Below are 23,145 nucleotides of genomic sequence, written 5' to 3'. Positions count from 1 at the left end.
CTGTGTGTGTGTATGTATGTGTGTGTGTGTGTGTGTGTGTGTTTGTGTGTGTGTCTGGGTGTGTATGTGTGTGTTTGTGTGTGTTTGTGTGTATATGTGTGTATGTGTGTGTTTGTGTGTGTGTCTGGGTGTGTATGTGTGTGTTTGTGTGTATATGTGTGTGTGTAACGGATGTGAAATGGCTAGCTAGTTAGCGGGTACGCGCTAATAGCATTTCAATCGGTTACGTCACTTGCTCTGAGACCTGAAGTAGGGTTTCCCCTTGCTCTGCAAGGGCCGTGGCCTTTGTGGAGCGATGGGTAACGATGCTTCGTGGGCGACCGTTGTTGATGTGTGCAGAGGGTCCCTGGTTCGCGCCCGTGTCGGGGCGAGGGGACGGTTTAAAGTTATACTGTTACATTGATGCTGTTGACCCGGATCACTGGTTGCTGCGGAAAAGGAGGAGGTTGAAAGGGGGGTGAGTGTAACAGATGTGAAATGGCTAGCTAGTTAGCGGGTACGCGCTAATAGCATTTCAATCGGTTACGTCACTTGCTCTGAGACCTGAAGTAGGGTTTCCCCTTGCTCTGCAAGGGCCGCGGCTTTTGTGGAGCGATGGGTAACGACGCTTCGTGGGTGTCAGTTGTTGATGTGTGCAGAGGGTCCCTGGTTCGCGCCCGTGTCGGGGCGAGGGGACGGTCTAAAGTTATACTGTTACATGTGTGGGTGTGTATATGTGTGTGTGGGTGTGTACGTGTGTGTGTAGAAACACATGGGTATCTACTGCAAAAAGCACAGATGCAAAACAGTCAATTCCATTTACTATGGATATTACAAGTATTTACAAGAGCCTATAAACATGTATGTTTATGTTTATTTATTAAGGATCCCCATTAACTTCTGCAAAGACAGCAACTACTCTTCCTGGGGACCAACAAAACTAAGATATTTACATAATAAACATACTGACAGTCGGTTCCTGGAGTGGTTAGAGGGTATCTTTTTTATACCCTTTCCAAAACCAAAATTTAACGGAGAGAAATGTAGGTTGTGGATAAAGGATTGTTGACAACTTCAGTTGAATTACAAGCAAGATAATGAAGGTCACATACAGTGCATTCGGAAAGAATTCAGACCCCCTCACTTTTTCCACATTTTGCTTCGTTGCAGCCTTATTCTAAAATGGATTAAATAACTTTTATTCCTCATCAATCCACACACAATACCCCACAATGACAAAGTGAAAACAAGTTTTTTATCAATTTGAGCAAATACCTTATTTACATACAGTACCAGTCAAAAGTTTGGACACACCTACTCATTCAAGGGTTCTTCTTTATTTTTACTATTTTCTACACTGTAGAATATTTGTGAAGACATCAACACTATTGTCACGCCCTGACCGTAGATTGCTTTGTATGTTTCTATTTTTAGTTTGGTCAGGGTGTGATGTGGGTGGGTATTCTATGTCTGGGTATTCTATGTTGTAGGTCTAGGTTTTCTGTTTCTGTGTGTTTGGCCTGGTGTGGTTCCCAATCAGAGGCAGCTGTCTATCGTTGTCTCTGATTGGGAGCCATATTTAGGTAGCCTGTTTTCCCACTTTTGTTTGTGGGTGGTTGTTTCCTGTTTAGTGTTTGTTTCACCTTTCAGGACTGTTCGTTTGTTGTTTTTGTTGTTTTGTCTAGTGTTGTGTATTTTTATTAAAGAATATGAACACTTACCACGCTGCACCTTGGTCCTCTTCTTCTCCTCCAGATGACAAGCGTTACAGAACCACCCACCAACAACGGACCAAGCAGCGTGGTAAAAAGGAGGAATGGACATGGGAGGACATTCTGGACGGCAAGGGATCTTACACATGGGAGGAGATCCTGGCTGGAAGGGATCGCCTTCCATGGGAACAGGTGGAGGCAGCCAGGAGAGCGGAGGCAGCAGGAGAAAGGAACCGGCAGTATGAGGGAACACGGTTGGCAAGGAAACCCGAGAGGCAGCTCCAGATTTTTTTTGGGGGGGCACACGGGGAGATTGGCGGACTCAGGTAGGAGACCTGAGCCAACTCCCCGTGCTTACCGTGGCGAGTGTCGTACTGGTCAGGCACCGTGCTATGCGGTGGAGCGCACGGTGTCTCCAGTACGTGTGCTTAGCCCGGTACGTTACATGGCAGCTCCTCGCATCTGCCGGGCGAGAGTGGGCATCGAGCCAGGAAGGAGTGTGCCAGCCCTGCTCTCCAGGCCTCTAGTGCGTCTCCTCGGCCCGGGTTATCCTGTGCCAGCTCTGCACACTGTGTCTCCAGTGCGTCTGCATAGCCCAGTGCGTCCTGTGCCTGCGTCCCGCACGTGCAGGGCCAAAGTCACCATACAGCCAGGACGGGTTGTGCAGGCTCTTTGCTCGAGACCTCCAGTGTGCCTCCACGGCCCAGTGTATCCGGTGCCTCGGCCAAGGACAAGGCCTCCTGCATGTCTCCCCAGCCTGGTGAGTCATGTGCCTGTGCTAAACTCCAACCCTCCTGCATGTCTCCCCAGCCTGGTGAGTCCTGTGCCTTCTCCCAGAGCAAAGCCTCCTGTGATAATCCATGGCAAGAAGCCTCCAGTGATGATCCATGGCACAAAGCCTCCAGTGATGGTCCATGACAAGAAGCCTCCAGTGATGGTCCATGACAAGAAGCCTCCAGTGATGGTCCATGGCACGAAGCCTCCAGTGATAATCCATGGCACGAAGCCTCCAGTGATGATCCATGGCATCCATTAATCTGACCAAAGAACTCATCAAAAACTTTACATAAAAATACTTGTTGTATGGCAAATGAAAGATACACTGGTTCTTAATGCAACCGCTGTGTTAGATTTTTAAAAATAACTTTACCATAACATACAGCTTGCGTTATTGCGAGACAGCGCTCACCAAAACGGCGGAGAATAGGACTCAACATTTTACACAGAAATAACATCATACATTTTTTCTTACTTTTGCTGAGCTTCCATCAGAATGTTGTACAAGGAATCCTTGGTCCAGAATAAATCGTTGTTTGGTTTTAGAATGTCCATTTCTTCTGTCGAATTCTTGCCACAATGCTAGCCAAGGTTGCTAACATTCCCATCCTCTCTTGACGCAAAGAACGGAAAACTCCAAAAGTCCCAATAAACGTTGAATAAACTGATAAAACTCGGTTGAAAAAACCTACTTTATGATGTTATTATCACATGTATCAAATAAAATCAGAGCCGGAGATATTCGCCGTGTAAACCGAACGCTTTTCAGAAGACAGTGTCGAGCTCCGCCGCGCGCCTTAGAAGACAAAGAAAATTCCGGACCTGTCACTCCATAAGCTCTCATTCGACCTCAGATCAAGCTAGACACCCCATTCCACCTTCCACTGCCTGTTGACATCTAGTGGAAGGCGTATGAAGTGCATGCATATCGATAAATAAAAGCCAGTTGAATAGGCAGGCCCTGAAACAGAGCCTCGTTTTCAGATTTTTCACTTCCTGTATGGAAGTTTGCTGCAAAATGAGTCCTGTTTTACTCACAGATATAATTCAAACAGTTTTAGAAACTTGAGAGTGTTTTCTATCCAATAGTAATAATAATATGCATATTGTATGATCTAGAAAAGAGTACGAGGCCGTTTCATTTGGGCATGATTTTTTCCAAAGTGAAAACAGCGCTTTTCATACTCTCCCACTTTTCTGCATTAACGTGGACACGATCTAGGTGAAAGTAATTTATAAACATGACAAGTAAATCAGACCACGACATCCTTGTGATTCCCATTTGTCCCATAATTTGGTAGTGGTACTCATGATTAGGGTTGAGAGCGTAGGTACCATAAGCTCTTTGACAGAGGTATTTACAACCTGTAAAGCTATCTTGGTCTGGGCACTTTATTTACAGAAACCTGTGGCATGGGTTCTGCTTACTCTGGACTTCCTTGTCAGGGGATGTGCCTAAATAGGAGGCATGGGGGTTGACAACAAGGCCACATGGGAACACTTTGTGCCCAGTGACTTCCATGTACAGTGCTGCTGAAACAGGCTCAAGCTCCAGGCCTCTCTTGCCTCGCCTTGGTCTGCATTGTCTTCTTCTTCCTCTGCATGCCGGTGGCAAGACTGTTAAAGTCTGCTACCCTGGAGCACACCTTCTTAAAAGAGAATGAAGTAAGGTGCTGGGAGCAGATGCGATGCCAGGTGTTATTGTTGCTCTGCTGTCTGTTCTCTTTTTCCAGTGCCTCTGCTTCAGACTGGGAGATCGTCATATCACTGTTGTAACAGGGCTGATTTTCATTCAGAACTGTAGAGAAACAGTTTGGTTGTGGCGGCAGAGGACATGTTGAGAACTCATCAATAGAGTTGGAGGAGGATGATGGTGGCCCTGAGTTCTCCAATAGTTTGAGCTGCAAAAGAACAGTGTAAAGAACAGTTATTACAAAGCACCAACATCTTGTTCAAATCATGCACTGTAGTAATTCTAATTGTAATAATTTGGTGTATTTTGTGTTTCCGGAGTGTATGGAGGAGCATCCCAGTTGGAAGAAGTAAATGAGGAAGGGAAGAGGTTAAAGATTCAACTCGCTCAAAAAGGAAACTCAAAGCCCTAACCAGTTAACGTCAGAGTCAGTAAATAACAGCAGTGTCACCAAATACTTCCAATACTGCACTGGGTTTACTTATGATCACTTGAATAACTTGTGTAAAAAATCATAAAACAGCCCCAAAGACAAATATACCCTTGACATACAAGAAAGTAGATGGGCAGATTCAACAGATGCCCCTGTGTCAGCAGTTTGTACTTGTGCTGATGAAACTCAACATTTTGACCTGAAAGATCTGGCTTTCAGATTTCAAATGGACTTTCAAAGTGTCAGCACTTTATTCAATTCCTCGCTGGACTTTATGTATCCAACTTCCAGCCACACATTCTTAAGAAGTAGGTTAGTTCTCACATACACAGATAGACGCAGTGACCTTCTGCACAACAGGGAGGGCACTATTTTTAGGTCTCAGGAAGGCTGTAGTGATGCGCATATACATCCTCCGCACACGCACGCGCACACACACACATTTGATGACATCTGTTTATGCATACCCTACTGTTTCCGCTGCTAACCATAGATTTGTGCCGATACAGTAAGTTCCTGCCCACTTCTAAAACATGGGGTTTCTTTGATATGTGACAGTTGAAGATATAATGTACTTGCCTCTCTGTTACAATACCCTCTTGTGGCTGAAATGGTTATTACATTTATTAGATGTAAACCACGCATTCACGTGTAGCTCGCTTGTCAAAGTTGTAACTGCAGTAGACTGGTCTTCTCTTCCGACTCACTTTTGCCTTTGCCACCATGACTGCTGTAATAGGCTTGGCACCAATCGTCTTGCCTCTTGGCTTATGCCACTGTTGTGGCATGCTTGTAGTGGACATTTCATCTTGGGCTTTCCAGATGTTCAGTGTGTGGATAAGCCCGACAACATGGGAGCAGTAACCTGTGTAGCTAGCTTAGAACGGTATGTTTGTTGGGTCGAAGGCATTGGTTGTTTTAGTTAGCATAACTGCTAGCCACAGCTGATATTGTACACAATGTACACCTGAAAAAAAATATTAAAGCATCATGCAACAGCTTCAAAGATTCTACTGAGTTGCAGTTCATATAAGGAAATTAGTCAATTTAAATTAATTCATTAGGCCCTAATCTATGGATTGCACATGACTGGGAATACAGATATGCATCTGTTGGTAACAGATACGTAACTCTTAAGGATCTGACCCTTTTTTAACATTTTTGCCTAAAATTACATACCCAAATCTAACTGCCTATAGCTCAGGACCTGAAGCAAATATATGCATATTCTTGATACCATTTGAAAGGAAACACTGAAGTTTGTGGATATATGAAATTATTGTAGGAGAATATAACACATTAGATCTGGTAAAAGATAATACAAAGAAAAAAGCTTTTTTTTTGTTCTTTTTTTTTGTACCATCTTTGAAATGCAAGAGAATGGCCATTGTATTATTCCAGGCCAGGCCCAATTTAGATTTTGGACACTAGATGGCAGCAGTGTATGTGCAAAGTTTTGTACTGATGCAATAAACCATTGTATATCTGTTCAAAGATTTGTATCAAGACTGCCCAAATGTGGTTGGTTTATTAATACATTTTCAAGTTCATAATTGTGCACTCTCCTCAAACAATAGCATGGTATTCTTTCACTGTAATAGCTACTGTAAATTGGCCAGTGCAGTTAGATTAACAATAATTTAAGCTTTCTGCCAATATCAGATATGTCTTTGTCCTGGGATTGTTTTTTGTTACTTACAACCTCATGCTAATCACATTAGCCTACGTTAGCTCAACCGTCTCATGGGGACACCGATCCCGTAGAGGTAAAAAAAAAGTAGAAGCCTGGATCAGAAAACCAGTCAGTATCTGGTGTAACCACCATTTGCCTCATGCTGCGCGACACATCTCCTTCGCATAGAGTTGATCAGGCTGTTGATCGTGGCCTGTGCAATGTTGTTCCACTCCTCTTCAATGGATGTGCGAAGTTGCTGGATATGGTCAGGAACTGGAACACACTGTTGTACACGTCAATCCAGAGCATCCCAAACATGCTCAATGGTTGACATGTCTGGTGAATATGCCATGTAAGAACTAGGACATTTTCAGCTTCCAGAAATTGTGTACAGATCCTGCGGCCGTGCATTATCATGCTGAAACATGAGGTGATGGCGGAGGATGAATGGCACGACAATGCCATTCAGGATCTTGTCACGGTTTCTCTGTGCATTCAAATTTCCATCAATAGCTTATGCCTGCGCATACCATAACCCCACCACCACCATGGGGCACTCTGTTCACAACGTTGACAACAGTAAACCGCTCGCCCACACGACGCCATACACACAGTCTGCCATCTTCCCAGTACAGCTGAAACCTGCATTTACCAGCGAAGAGCACACTTCTGCAGTGTGCCAGTGGCCATCGAAGGTGAGCATTTGCCCGCTGAAGTCGGTTATGACAGCGAACTGCAGTCAGGTCAAGACCCTGGTGAGGATGACGAGAACGCAGATGAGCTTCCCTGAGACCGTTTCTGACAGTTTGTGGAGAAATGATTTGGTTGTGCAAATCCACAATTTGATCTGGCAGGTGAAGAAGCTGGATGTGGAGGTCCTGGGCTGGCGTGGTTACACGTGGTCTGTGGTTGTGAGGCCGGTTGGACGTACTGCCAAATTCTCTGAAATGGCGTTGGAGTCAGCTTATGGTAGAGGAATGAACATTAAATTCTCTGGCAACAGCTCTAGTGGACATTCCTGCAATATGCATGCCAATTGCACGCTCCATTAAAGCTGTGGCATTGTGTTGTGTGACAAAACTGCACATTTTAGAGTGGCCTGTTATTGTTCCCAGCACCTGTGTAATGATCATGCTGTTTAATCAGCTTCTTTATATTGTCGTGTCTTTGGCTATGCCGGATTAATTGCTATGACATGCTATTCTATAAAATAATTTCTCCGTAATTAATATCACCTGATTGAACTAATCATGTAAATGTAATTAACTAGAGAGGAGGGACACCACAAAATAATATTTATAGAGCTGTTATCTTCCGAATAAACTCTTAAAGATTTAGTAATATTTTACATCAATAGCAGTCAACATTAATCGTCATCTTATTCAGTCTCATCTGAAAGTTGTAAATTCTTGGTTATCTTCACGAACCCTGGCTAACAAGTTGAATCAGCAATACAAAATTGGGTTTAATTATTTATTTACTAAATACCTAACTAAATCACACAGAATGAATCATACCTTGATTACAAATTATGTCATAAAGGAAAATGTCCCTAGCGGCCGGAACAGATATGACAGCTTGTTACACAAAATAAAAGTGGTTTGAGTGAAAGAGCGGGAAGACTGAGTAACAAAGGAAGGAGCTGCGCTATCGTAAATACAATATCTTATGCATTCTAAATTACCGCCCATTTGGAAAAGGAAGATGCAATAAATATTTACTCTGAGCTGTGCTTCGGTAGGTTGGTGGTAGATGGAAGGCCGTGTTGCCCAACCGAGTCCTCTGTCCTTTGAAGAATGTCTCTGCTGCTGCTGCTGAGTGGTAGACTGGATACTCTGTCTGTCCTAATTTACGTTTGCAGCTGCTGTTGCTAACAACCTCTAGGAGGTATCACTTCTATAGTGAATACGAGTTCAAAGTTCATACCATTCACAACCAAAGCTCATGCTGATGTTGGCTTCGTCCTGTAGTTTTATCTGAACCATTCTGACATGGGATCGTCACCCTCATATCCTCGGAACAGAAGGTTATATTTTTGTCAATGGCTTATATAGTGGAGGGAGAGGGGTGTGTCTGAAAAGTTTGTAACCCATGTCTCTTCACAGGGGCGGGCCACTGGTTGAGCAGAGGCCCAAACTTATGAAAACCCAAATCTCTCATTTGGAAGCTAAAATTACATTTCATCTCTTCACAAATAATTTCATATTCAAACATTTGAATTAAACAACAATTCGATGTGAATCCAATACCGCTGATGTTTAGACTTTCCACAGTAGAGTTTATGTCATTCTATCATTGATGAGAATGTGTCAGAGGGCAACCGAACTGACATAATATACCTTAAGTACCACCGCATATGTTCAGTTGGTCGGATTACCAGAATATAGTTCATTTCCCCCCAACTTCTGATGTTTCCAGAATCTCTATGTTAACCAAAGGGGCTTTCTAATGTCACATCAGTAGAGTAGGGAGAGGAACGGGGGAGGGGGGAAAGAGGTATTTATGACTGTCATAAACCTACCCCCATGCCAATGTCATGACAATATGCTACACCTGTAAGGTTGATGGATTGTCTTGGCAATGGAGAAATGCTCTCTAACAGGGATGTAAACAAATTACTGCACACAATTTGAGAGAAATAATATTTTTGTGTGTCTGGAACATTTCTGGGATCTTTTATTTTAGCTCATGTAACAAGGTACCAACACTTTACATGATGCGTTTTTAAATGATTGTGAGATTTACCCTGGAGTATTTCATCCTCATCTGCCTCGCTGGTCAGCTGGTGGGGTTTCTCCCTCTTACACTGGGACCTGTAGGCTTTTGCCTCCATCCTAGCCTTCCTACTTGTTGTGTTGCCCTTCTGCGTTATTTTAATTTTATGAATACAACCTTCAAAGGCATATTGAAGGCCCTTTTGTCTGGTCTTTATTCTGATATAAGGGATGGTTGTCTCCAAAAGTTACTGAGTACAGTGCCTCTTTTGGGAGTTCCCTTAGTGCTATTACCATGCATTTCTCCATGTTCACCGGAAGATAAAAGGCTAAACGTGACAGCATTAGCAACATCAAGCAAGGGGGTGGGGCTTAGCGAGGGTTAATTGTTACCCCGAAATGATTTAATATTGAGATAAAAATGGCTGCATTAGACCACGCACGCACGCACGCACGCACGCACGCACGCACGCACGCACGCACGCACGCACGCACGCACACACACACACACACACACACACACACACACACACACACACACACACACACACACACACACACACACACACACACACACACACACACACACACAGCCAGGCTACCCCTCACAAAGCCAATCCCTCTTTATGTTTTTTTATTGTGGTGAGTCTTGTGTTTTAAAATACTGTTATTAGTTGTAGATTTATTTCCCCCAGGATACCTTTGCCTTACATTACGTTTGCAGCTGCTGTTGCTAACAACCTCTAGGAGGTATCACTTCTATAGTGAATACGAGTTCAAAGTTCATACCATTCAAAGCGAGCGAAAGACAAAGAGAAAGTAGAAAGAGCTGGACAGAAAGCATGTACAGTACGCGTGTAGAACAGAGTACAGCAGCTTCAACATTGGTCTGGTGTGAGGTTGCAGGGAAAATAATCACGCCTAGATTACGCTGACCACCACTCAGTGTCATATCCTATATTCATATTGATATATAACGTCAAAGCGGGATTAACTCAAGTCTTCAAATGTATACATATACACTACAGTATGCATGAGTCTGTATATACAGTGCGTCTGTGAATATTCATGTAAAATATCTTCTCCTATATTGCCACATCTACATGGAATAGGTCTGACTAGGACGTATTTTACTTCATAATGCCAGCACAATCCTCCTACACAGGCTTATACCCATGCATGAGCTGTTGGGGTCATGCAAAAGTCTTCCGGTCTCGCAGTAATTGACCATTAATAAAACATTAACATGGTTTAGCATCTCCAGGCCTCCACGCATAGGAGCTGCATACAAGCCGCTGATGACGCCTTTGGAACATCTACATTTTAAAAAAGTATAATAAATCAATTGAATAAACACCATCACTATAAATCCATTATTTTTGGATTGAAAACCTTGGTTTTAGAAGTGGGCAGGGAGACATAACCTGTCTGGTTATCTAAAGCTCATTTCCTGCATTTCTACACAATCAAATATGATTATGTTAATTTTGTGGTCACTTTTACTGTAAATAAGAATATGTTTCTGAACACTTCTACATGAGTGTGGATGCTACCATGATTATTGATAATCCTACCATGATTGTTGATAATCCTGAATGAATCATGAATAATGATGAGTGAAAACGTTATTGACGCACAAATATCAAAATGCTAACCTCCCCTGTTATTGTAATGGTGAGATGTCTTGGGGCTATGACATTTGTTTGATTTCAAATTCAAACTTGTGGAGTATAGAGCCAAAAGAAGAAACATGCTTCACCGTCCCAATAATTACAGCGGGCAGTATAATTCATATCATAGGCATAATAGTACTGTAGAGCTCTTTTTACTTGCACACAGCTGGATTGCCCCGTTCTACACCTAGGGGTCCACCGCCCTGTAGCGCCACAACCCAACACACCCCACTCAGCTTTAGGATCTTAGTGAAATATTCATTATTGGTTTTAGGTGTGTTAGGCCAAGGCCAGAGTGAGAACCAGCAGTACGGAAGACCCCCAGGGCCAGGACTGAGCAGCCCAGCAGCTAGGGATTGTGTAAATAGGTATCTCCCTGACGTGGGCATGTTTTCAATACAGACTCCTTTTGTCGTACAGTATTCCATATGAGGCAGCCAGACCATATGAAAGTTGCACAGTATACCCTTAATCTTGTAATAAATAAAATCTAGTGATACATAACTTGACTTTCCTGCCATCCATTGTGACTGTGGGAGGATAACCAGCCTTCCAATTAATGGCAATGCATTTCTTAGCCACTATAAATGCTAGGTTACACCGTTTCTTCTGATAACAGTCTCAGGTATCAACGTTTCAAAGCAAACAAAAAAACAGGGAGAAGGGAGAACCTGTAGACATGCTGAGATAAAAGAACATACTCTTTGCCTGAATTCAGCCAGCCTTTACAAGAGAGTAACATATGCAGATATGTCCCCTTGTGTTTTACTCCTCCAGCAGAGGAAGTACATTTCTGAGTGCCTGATATTCAGTTTCTATGCATAGTCTTAAACTGCATTAATTTATGTCTGAGATTATATGAACATGACTGAAAATCTTAACATATCTATATCTATTCATCATCATCAATAGTCTCTCCCAGGTCTTCCTGTCACGGCCATCGTCGGAAGGAGACCAAGGTGCAGCGTGGTGAGCGGACATACTTTTATTATAATGATGTCGCCAACAAAACAATAAACATAGAAACGGCCGTGAAGCTTAACTTGGGCTATAATGCCCCTAACAAAGTCAACTTCCCACAATGACAAAAGAGGAAAAGGCTGCCTAAATATGATTCCCAATCAGAGACAACGATAGACAGCTGTCCCTGATTGAGAACCATACCTGGCCAACACATAGAAATACAAAAACATAGAAATCAGAACATAGAATGCCCACCCCAAATCACACCCTGACCAAACCAAAATCGAGACATAAAAAGGCTCTCTAAGGTCAGGGTGAGACACTTCCTCACATTTTTGTTATAAAATATTTTGCGACATCGGGAAAAGCCTCTATTAACCCTTGATACAGTTTGGAAATCAACTTAAGAGTTTTGTCAGACTGCCTTAAAATAGTTTCAATCTTTTTAGCCTCTGGCTTGTCCAGTGTTTGCTGCAAAGAGTGAATAAAGTGTTGCATCTGCAAAATTTCTCCTCAGCGCCGCCACAGACTGGACTTCCCTGGTTGCCTGTCCCTGCTGAGACCACTGTCACCATCTGATCCTGCTCAGATGAGGAATGACAAAAAATTACCTTGGTGTACATTTCTACATTATATTATCCAAGAATAGAATCAATGGTTCAATAATTGAATTGACCATCACTCCCAGATCCCAGACTGCAGTCTACCCATCAACTCAAGATGGAACTTTGTATCCATTCACTGCTAACTAGACTGGTCTTCCCAGTCTGACCCTGCTGGGACACCTGTCACCATCTGATCCTGCTAAGACATGATGAGCATAGTGTTGTGTACTGACTGCACAACGACAGTGAAGCCTGTAGAGCTGTTTATACCATGACAGTGTGAATATAGGGAATTAGCTCGGGAAACTGACAGATCAATAACATTTACATTTAAGTCATTTAGCAGACGCTCTTATCCAGAGCGACTTACAAATTGGTGCATTCACCTTATGATATCCAGTGGAACAACCACTTTACAATAGTGCATCTAACTCTTTTAAGGGGGGGGGGGTTAGAAGGATTACTTTATCATATCCTAGGTATTCCTTAAAGAGGTGGGGTTTCAGGTGTCTCCGGAAGGTGGTGATTGACTCCGCTGACCTGGCGTCGTGAGGGAGTTTGTTCCACCATTGGGGTGCCAGAGCAGCGAACAGTTTTGACTGGGCTGAGCGGGAACTGTACTTCCTCAGAGGTAGGGAGGCGAGCAGGCCAGAGGTGGATGAACGCAGTGCCCTTGTTTGGGTGTAGGGCCTGATCAGAGCCTGAAGGTACGGAGGTGCCGTTCCCCTCACAGCTCCGTAGGCAAGCACCATGGTCTTGTAGCGGATGCGAGCTTCAACTGGAAGCCAGTGGAGAGAGCGGAGGAGCGGGGTGACGTGAGAGAACTTGGGAAAGTTGAACACCAGACGGGCTGCGGCGTTCTGGATGAGTTGTAGGGGTTTAATGGCACAGGCAGGGAGCCCAGCCAACAGCGAGTTGCAGTAATCCAGACGGGAGATGACAAGTGCCTGGATTAGGACCTGCGCCGCTTCCTGCGTGAGGCAGGGTCGTACTCTGCGAATGTTGTAGAGCATGAACCTACAGGAACGGGTCACCGCCTTGATGTTAGTTGAGAACGACAGGGTGTTGTCCAGGATCACGCCAAGGTTCTTAGCACTCTGGGAGGAGGACACAATGGAGTTGTCAACCGTGATGGCGAGATCATGGAACGGGCAGTCCTTCCCCGGGAGGAAGAGCAGCTCCGTCTTGCCGAGGTTCAGCTTGAGGTGGTGATCCGTCATCCACACTGATATGTCTGCCAGACATGCAGAGATGCGATTCACCACCTGGTTATCAGAGGGGGGAAAGGAGAAGATTAATTGTGTGTCGTCTGCATAGCAATGATAGGAGAGACCATGTGAGGATATGACAGAGCCAAGTGACTTGGTGTATAGCGAGAATAGGAGAGGGCCTAGAACAGAGCCCTGGGGGACACCAGTGGTGAGAGCACGTGGTGCGGAGACAGATTCTCGCCACGCCACCTGGTAGGAGCGACCTGTCAGGTAGGACGCAATCCAAGCGTGGGCCGCGCCGGAGATGCCCAGCTCGGAGAGGGTGGAGAGGAGGATATGATGGTTCACAGTATCAAAGGCAGCCGATAGGTCTAGAAGGATGAGAGCAGAGGAGAGAGAGTTAGCTTTAGCAGTGCGGAGCGCCTCCGTGACACAGAGAAGAGCAGTCTCAGTTGAATGACTAGTCTTGAAACCTGACTGATTTGGATCAAGAAGGTCATTCTGAGAGAGATAGCAGGAGAGCTGGCCAAGGACGGCACGTTCAAGAGTTTTGGAGAGAAAAGAAAGAAGGGATACTGGTCTGTAGTTGTTGACATCGGAGGGATCGAGTGTAGGTTTTTTCAGAAGGGGTGCAACTCTCGCTCTCTTGAAGACGGAAGGGACGTAGCCAGCGGTCAAGGATGAGTTGATGAGCGAGGTGAGGTAAGGGAGAAGGTCTCCGGAAATGGTCTGGAGAAGAGAGGAGGGGATAGGGTCAAGCGGGCAGGTTGTTGGGCGGCCGGCCGTCACAAGACGCGAGATTTCATCTGGAGAGAGAGGGGAGAAAGAGGTCAAAGCACAGGGTAGGGCAGTGTGAGCAGAACCAGCGGTGTCGTTTGACTTAGCAAACGAGGATCGGATGTCGTCGACCTTCTTTTCAAAATGGTTGACGAAGTCATCAGCAGAGAGGGAGGAGGGGGGAGGAGGGGGAGGAGGATTCAGGAGGGAGGAGAAGGTGGCAAAGAGCTTCCTAGGGTTAGAGGCAGATGCTTGGAATTTAGAGTGGTAGAAATTGGCTTTAGCAGCAGAGACAGAAGAGGAGAATGTAGAGAAGAGGTAGTGAAAGGATGCCAGGTCCGCAGGTAGGCGAGTTTTCCTCCATTTCCGCTCGGCTGCCCGGAGCCCTGTTCTGTGAGCTCGCAATGAGTCGTCGAGCCACGGAGCAGGAGGGGAGGACCGAGCCGGCCTGGAGGATAGGGGACATAGAGAGTCAAAGGATGCAGAAAGGGAGGAGAGGAGGGTTGAGGAGGCAGAATCAGGAGATAGGTTGGAGAAGGTTTGAGCAGAGGGAAGAGATGATAGGATGGAAGAGGAGAGAGTAGCGGGGGAGAGAGAGCGAAGGTTGGGACGGCGCGATACCATCCGAGTAGGGGCAGTGTGGGAAGTGTTGGATGAGAGCGAGAGGGAAAAGGATACAAGGTAGTGGTCGGAGACTTGGAGGGGAGTTGCAATGAGATTAGTGGAAGAACAGCATCTAGTAAAGATGAGGTCAAGCGTATTGCCTGCCTTGTGAGTAGGGGGGGAAGGTGAGAGGGTGAGGTCAAAAGAGGAGAGGAGTGGAAAGAAGGAGGCAGAGAGGAATGAGTCAAAGGTAGACGTGGGGAGGTTAAAGTCACCCAGAACTGTGAGAGGTGAGCCATCCTCAGGAAAGGAACTTATCAGGGCGTCAAGCTCATTGATGAACTCTCCAAGGGAACCTGGAGGGCGATAAATGATAAGGATGTTAAGCTTGAAAGGGCTGGTAACTGTGACAGCATGGAATTCAAAGGAGGCGATAGACAGATGGGTCAGGGGAGAAAGAGAGAATGTCCACTTGGGAGAGATGAGGATCCCAGTGCCACCACCCCGCTGACCAGAAGCTCTCGGGGTGTGCGAGAACACGTGGGCAGACGAGGAGAGAGCAGTAGGAGTAGCAGTGTTATCAGTGGTAATCCATGTTTCCGTCAGTGCCAAGAAGTCGAGGGACTGGAGGGAAGCATAGGCTGAGATGAACTCTGCCTTGTTGGCCGCAGATCGGCAGTTCCAGAGGCTGCCTGAGACCTGGAACTCCACGTGGGTCGTGCGCGCTGGGACCACCAGGTTAGAGTAGCAGCGGCCACGCGGTGTGAAGCGTTTGTATGGTCTGTGCAGAGAGGAGAGAACAGGGATAGACAGACACATAGTTGACAGGCTACAGAAGAGGCTACGCTAATGCAAAGGAGATTGGAATGACAAGTGGACTACACGTCTCGAATGTTCAGAAAGTTAAGCTTACGTTGCAAAAAATCTTATTGACTAAAATGATATAGTACTGCTGGCTGGTGAAATAGGCTAGCTAGCAGTGGCTGCGTTGTTGACTTTGTTTGAAAGTGTAGCTGGCTAGGTAACCTCTAACTGGCTAGGTAACCTCGACAATTACTCTAGACTACACAATTATCTTGGATACAAAGACGGCTATGTAGCCAGCTAAGATCAAACAAATCAAACTGTTGTACTGTAATGAAATGAAATGTAATACTACCTGTAATACTACCTGTGGAGCAAAGCGGAATGCAACTACTCGCTCCAAACCAAACCGGAAGTGCGTATCGTAGAGGGAGAGGCAATAGAAGTGTTGTTTCTTGTATTATTGTCTTTTGTGTCTTTAGAGGACTGCTTCACCTTAATGTCCCCTTTCCCTTTTCTTCTGTCCTTATTTTGTCCCACTTTGTCCCTTCTTTGTCCCTTCTTCTCTTCTGCCAACTAGACACTCCTTGTTAGCTAGCTAGCTTCTTTCAGGAATGATAACGTTAATTGCTATACTGACTCTAATAAAAACTCACATTGCACTGTCAAAAAACGTCAGAATATCGGTCTTTAATCGTTTGGCCGCTGGTTTCATCATTTGATTCAGGTCTAGTGTGATTGAAGCAAAATAATAGCTAACGCTAGCTATCTTTTGGCTTGCTCTAAATGTACATCAACTGATGAAAACGAGCCAAGTTAATTTACTTCTATTGAAACGGGACAAAACAAAGGCTACAAAACATTTCCATACACTCAACAGCTGATAGATACTGCTACATGGCAGATAGCTAGAGGCTAGAGCTAAACTGGCTGTGGTAGCTACAAGCTAGCTAGCTATCTAGATAGTTAATTCACTTGAGACAGAACTTCAGTTGAGAGAGGATGAAACATTAGCTAACGTTACATGTCAGTTACACTACGAGATCAGCACTGGGAATAAACACTTTTTTCTGTTAAGTCAAACAGCAGTTACCTTGCCAGCTACATCAATCAAATAAAGAGTAGCCAGTTTCTACTCTGCTTGCTTATACAACGCTGAGTAAAACACAACACACACAAACAACAGCTGCCTCTATTCGTACACTCTGTGGTGTCCGTGTGGTCCTAAATCCAGCCGGATTGACTGACCTTCATGTCTTTAAGTAATAATGGACTGTTGTTTCTCTTTGCATATTTGAGCTGTTCTTGCCATAATATAGACTTGGTCTTTTACCAAATAGGGCTACCTTCTGTATACCAACCATACCATGTCACAACACAACTGATTGGCTCAAACGCGTTAACACTTTTTTGGTTACTACATGATTCCATATGTGTTATTTCATAGTTTTGATGTCTTCACTATTATGCTACAATGTAGAAAATCATAACAATAAAGAAAAACCATTGAATGAGTAGGTGTGTCCAAACGATAGACTGCTACTGTATATGTCCCGTGTAGCTCAGTTGGTAGAGCATGGTGCTTGCACAGCTGGATCACCCCAGGGTTGTGGGTTCAATTCCCACAGGGGACCATTATGAAAATGTATGTGCTCGCTACTCTAAGTTGCTATGGATATAAATGACTCAAATGTTCAGTCCCTGAATGGCAGCCACTACCAAATCCAGCTTTATTTATAAAGCACATTTCAGACATGGAATACAACACAATGTGCTTTAAAAAAATTGCTGAAATATTTACTACACAATAAATATATGATAATAAACTAAAGGATGATACAAACTGAACAACTAAAAAGCACCCTAAGGAGAAGCAGAGCTAAAAAGGTGTGTTTTAAGATATATTTTAAATACAGTTGAAGTCGGAATTATACATACACCTAGGTTGGAGTCATTTTAAAACTCATTTTCAACCACTCCATAAATTTCTTGTTAACAAACTATAGTTTTGGCAAGTAAGTTAGGACATCTACTTTGTGCATGACACAAGTAATTTTTCCAACAATTGTTTACAGAGAGATTATTTCAATAGAAGCTTCTGATAGGCTAATTGACATCATCTGAGTCAATTGGAGGTGTACTTGTGGATATATTTCAAGGCCTACCTTCAAATCAGTGCCTCTGCTTGACATCATGGGAAAATCAAAAGAAATCAGCCAAGACCTCAAAAAGAACATTGTAGACCTCCACTAGTCTGGTTCATCCTTGGGAGCAATTTCCAAACGCATGAAGGTACCACGTTCATCTGTACAAACAATAGTACGCAAGTATAAACACCATGGGACCACGCAGCCATCATACCGCTCAGGAAGGAAACGCGTTCTGTCTCCTAGAGATGAACGTACTTTGGTGCGAAAAGTGCAAATCAATCCCAGAACAACAGCAAAGGACCTTGTGAAGATGCTGGAGGAAACGGGTACAAAAGTATCTATATCCACAGTAAAACGAGTCCTATATCGATATAACCTGAAAGGCCGCTCAGCAAGGAAGAAGCCACTGCTCCAAAACCGCCATAAAAAAGCCAGACTACGGTTTGCAACTGCACATGGGGACAAAGATCATACTTTTTGGAGAAATGTCCTCTGGTCTGATGAAACAAAAATAAAACTGTTTGGCCATGATGACCATCGCTATGTTTGGAGGAAAAAGGGGGAGGCTTGCAAGCCGAAGAATACCATCCCAACCGTGAAGCACGCGGGGGGCAGCATCATGTTATGGGGGTGCTTTGCTGCAGGAGGGACTGGTGCACTTCACAAAATAGATGGCATCATGAGGAGGAAGATTATGTGGATATATTGAAGCAACGTCTCAAGACATCAGTCAGCAAGTTAAAGCTTGGTCGCAAATGGACAATGACTACAAGCATACTTCCAAAGTTGTGTCAAAATGGCTTAAGGTCAATAAAGTCAAGGTATTGGAGTGGCCATCACAAAGCCCTGACCTCAATCCTGTAGAATATTTGTGGGCAAAACTGAAAAAGTGTGTGTGAGCAAGGAGGCCTACAAACCTGACTCAGTTACACCAGCTCTGTCAGGAGGAATGAGCCCAAATTCACCCAACGTATTGTTGGAAGCTTGTGGAAGGCTACCCGAAATGTTTAAACCAAGTTAAACTATTTTAAGACAATGCTACCAACTACTAATTGAGTGTATATAAACTTCTGACCCACTGGGAATGTGATGAAATAAATAAAAGCTGAAATAAATCATTCTCTCTACTATTATTCTGACATTTCACATTCTTTAAATAAAGTGGTGATCCTAACTGACCTAAGACAGGGCATTTTTACTTGGATTAAATGTCAGGAATTGTGAAAAACTGAGTTTAAATATATTTGTCTAAGGTGTATGTAAACTTCTGACTTCAACTTTATGTTTACTGTGTACTCTCATTACACTCCCAGCTCTCTGTGTAGAGAAAATGGTCACATACGGTGATTGACACACAGGCTACTGTACTGTAGTCATATGGGAAATACGTGTCATACATCCCATGTGCATAGCTGTACCATATGGCCATACTGGTGGTAGGCACCGTCAAACCCTGGCAGACTGTGGACACTCATTATCAGTCTACTGCTCTCTGCTCTCCAGTAGGAGGTCACTGTGACAGGAGTGCTGACAGTCACATGTTCATTCATGGTGTGGGAGAGGGCTAAAGTGCTGTAGCTGGAGTTCTGTGGGAGATGTCATGTTAGAGAGCTGGACAGCTGGAAGCATGTCCCCTGGTGTAGGCTTTGTCCTGTCACACATACTTAGTGTTCAGTTCAGCACAGAAGGAAGAAAGTAAAGCAAGAGAGAATATATTTTGTAAAGACCAACACACCCAGGGGGTGAAGAGAATGTTGTCAGCCATCTTTAGTTAAAGTGCAGATTAGGGAAAAGATAGGAGAAGAGGAAGTCAGCTCAGATGGAGTCTCACCAGCAGGTTAGCATTTTTATCATCATGAATCTTGTTCTGGAAGCAGCTCTGCAGAGTGGTCACTAGCTAGCACAGCCACAAAGTCATACATTATGATTTTAAACCTCAACCTAACCCTAACTTTAACCCTAACCTTAACCTCACTGCTAACCCCTAACCTTAAATACAGCCCAAAAAACTAATTTATGTTTTCATACATTTCCACAATATTGACAATTTTGACCTTGCAGCTGACCCCATCTTGTGGAAATCGATCAGTTCTGCCTCAAGCACAAGAATCTACCCAATAAACGTCAACCTGAGCCTCACACAGGGCCTACAGTACTGACCTAGTCAATGCAGTGGGAAGTAAACTGAAGAGACTCTTCCCTCTCTGTGACAATATGGCTGAGAGTAGAGTAGAGCCACATATGAGCCTGTGGAGCTGTAGCTGTGGTTCTGAGGGAGAAACCATGTTGTCTGCACAGACGGGCACATCTGTGGCACGCTGGCATACGCTCTGCTCTGCTCTGCTCTGATCCCCTCGGCTCTGTTCTGGGTCACCCTCCCTTGGGCCTGGCGTGGCTAAACACTGCAGCTGTGGCAAACCTCTGCCACACACATGCACACAGACAAATACACATGCACAAACACAGATATGCACGTAAACACACACACACACAGATATGCACGTAAACACACACACACACACACACACACACACACACACACACACACACACACACACACACTTCACCATCCTTTGGGAGGCCTTACCTCCGTCTGTGGATCCAGTGGAAAACAAATCACCATCCGCCAGCAGCATATGGTCCTCTTCTAATGGAACAGATTGTTGGGGGCTAACCGCCCCTGTAGAGTTGTCGGTGTTTTGCTGCACCGTTTGGGTTTGGAGTGGGAAATATTTGTAAGGAATAATAAGTAGTTGTAATTCCATGTAATTTTCAATTTTCCCCCCCTTTCTCATTGTCGTTAGCTACTCGTTTGAGTTTTCCTCTGGCGTGTGTCCTTGCCAGTGGTCTAGTGTGGATTGTAAGGGCAGATGACATTCAACATTCCACTGGATTAGAATCACAACAGTCTGGATGTGGTCATTTCTGTCCACTGTTGAATAGAGAAATGATGCGGGAGAACAAAAGTGACCTTAGAAATGTATCTCTGTTGGTCCAATACCATAATGTATACAGTACAGGACGTTTTCAAAACTGTCTCCTTTTTTCAAAACTCTACACACAATTCCCAAAACTGCACACACAAAATGCAAAATGCCTCACATCTCCTTCAAAATGTAACACTGCATTCAAAATGCCATAAACCCATGTCAGAATGAAGCATTTGCATCAAATGGCAAACACTGCTTTCATAATAGTACATTTTTGGATATACCATGTAAACACTGTTGTTCTAAATCTAAATCTCTTTGGTCTTTCATAGGCTTATATCTACATTTCAATACAATGTTCTACAGTGAAAGTCATCTGCTGAGAGGGGTAACAAGTACACTGTAAACACCAATGCAATGTAGAAACAGAAAATATTTATTAGGCCAAACATTACTGTTGTATACAGTAGCATACAACAAAACCATAAACATATGTAAACCAAAAGTATATTCTTTAGAATACAGTAAAGAACAAAATTGTGTGTGTGGGGTCCCGGGGGGGGCAGTCCAGGAATTGGTAGGGGGGGGGGGGCAGTCACCAGTGCTAAGCTACGCTTCATCTCTTCTCCGGCCTGGGTCTGGCCACAATACTTCGTCCACATCACAAGATACGTTTTCTCTTGCCAAACTTCAAGGGAAGTATCTCCTAGCATGGCGTATCCAACCTTGGACAGAGGCAACCTCTATGTCCCCACATGCGTCCTCCATTGCCTGGAGAAGCGGCATGCGGGCATAGGGTTGGCGATCATACACTTTCCAGCGCCAGGCTGAGAAGAATTCCTCTATGGGATTTAGAAAAGGTGAATATGGGGGTAGGTACAAAACTACAAATTGTGGATGGGTGGCAAACCAGTTTTGGACCAGAACAGCCCGGTGAAAACTAACATTGTCCCATAAACCCACAATCTAGCAGGCTCCTGATCTGGATCAGCGACAAGCATTGTGTAAATTGCATCCAGAAAAGTGAGCATATGGCCGGTGTTGTACGGACCCAGTGTGGCATTGTGATGGAGGACCCCGTTTTGAGTGATGGCAGCACACATAGTTATTTTACCCCCACGATGTCCAGGGACATTGGTAATTGCCCTCTGTCCTATTACATTGCTTCCGCGGCGCCTGGTTTTGGTGAGGTTGAAGCCAACCTCATCCACATAAATAAATTCATGGCGAATTACATGGGCATCCAGCTCCAATACTCTCTGTAACAGACAAAAGGATATACAGATGAGTAAATATGGTATGTCTGAAGTACTGGAAGTAGTGTTGCATACATACCTCTACAAAGTCATGTTGCATATTCTTGACTCTGTCAGAGTTTCTCTCAAATGGCACCTTGTAAAGTTGTTTCATCGTCACTCGGTGCCGTTGGAGGATGCGTTGTATGGTCGACAGGCTTACAGCATTGATGTTGTTAAATATGGTGTCATTATTCAAGATATGCTTTCTTATCTCTCGAATCCTAATTGCATTGTTGGCCAAAACCATATTTATAATTGCAGTCTCTTGTACATCTGTAAACAAGCGTCTTCGTCCTCCATGATGTCTTTGCCTTTCCACTCTGTACAGAATTCAAACACAGTATGTGTTCAGCGTAGGAACTGTAAACAATGTACAAAAAAAGGTAGTACAGCATGATAACCAACCTCATTCATTCAATGCAGTGCAGTAAATGGATGGCTTAGAGTTATAAATGTTTATGTAATACTATGCAGTCATATGTATTTTACAGTACATTACTGTCATGCTAAAATAGTCATTAGATAGTTGCATACCTGTTCTCATTTCTGAAGGTTCGAATTATGGACGCCACTGTAAATCGACTCAAGTTGGGCTGGACTCTCAGTCCAGCCTCTCTCAAGTGTTGCCCTAATCTCATCAGAGATGGCTCTCCTGCCTTCTCTTCTTTGCCCTCGTCCTCTTCTTCCTCTTCCTCTTCCTCTCCCTCCTACTCCTCTTGCTCTCTGTCCATTGTTGGCATCCATTGTTCAAAACAGGTAATCTGACCTTTGACCTATTTATAGGCCTATACTACAGTAAAGCAGTGATTGGTTAGTGATCAGTTAAGCTATTAGTGTTTGCACATGTGAGGAGTGTGTGTGTGACCTGGTGAATAAGTGTAGCATTTTGATTGGTTGTGTTTGGAAAAGGAAAGCAAGTCACTTCCTGTTAGATTTTTGTGTTTTAGGTAGAGAATTGTGTGTAGTGTTTTGAAAAAAGTGTTTTATGCAATTGACAACTGAGTCAAAGGCTGAGAAATAGCTTATGGTTTTGGATATTTGGTGTGTAGTTTTGCACTTTGAGTGAGAGGTTTCAAAAATCGTTTGACATGAAAAGATTTCGTGTGTAAGCAGTTGGAAAAAACTGTAATCTGTCATGAAGCATTCCA

Source organism: Salvelinus alpinus, chromosome 8 (genome assembly GCF_045679555.1).
Source record: "Salvelinus alpinus chromosome 8, SLU_Salpinus.1, whole genome shotgun sequence".
Classification (NCBI taxonomy): Eukaryota; Metazoa; Chordata; class Actinopteri; order Salmoniformes; family Salmonidae; genus Salvelinus; species Salvelinus alpinus.
The sequence above is the reverse complement of the archived record's forward strand: the minus strand, read 5'-3'. Positions refer to the sequence as shown.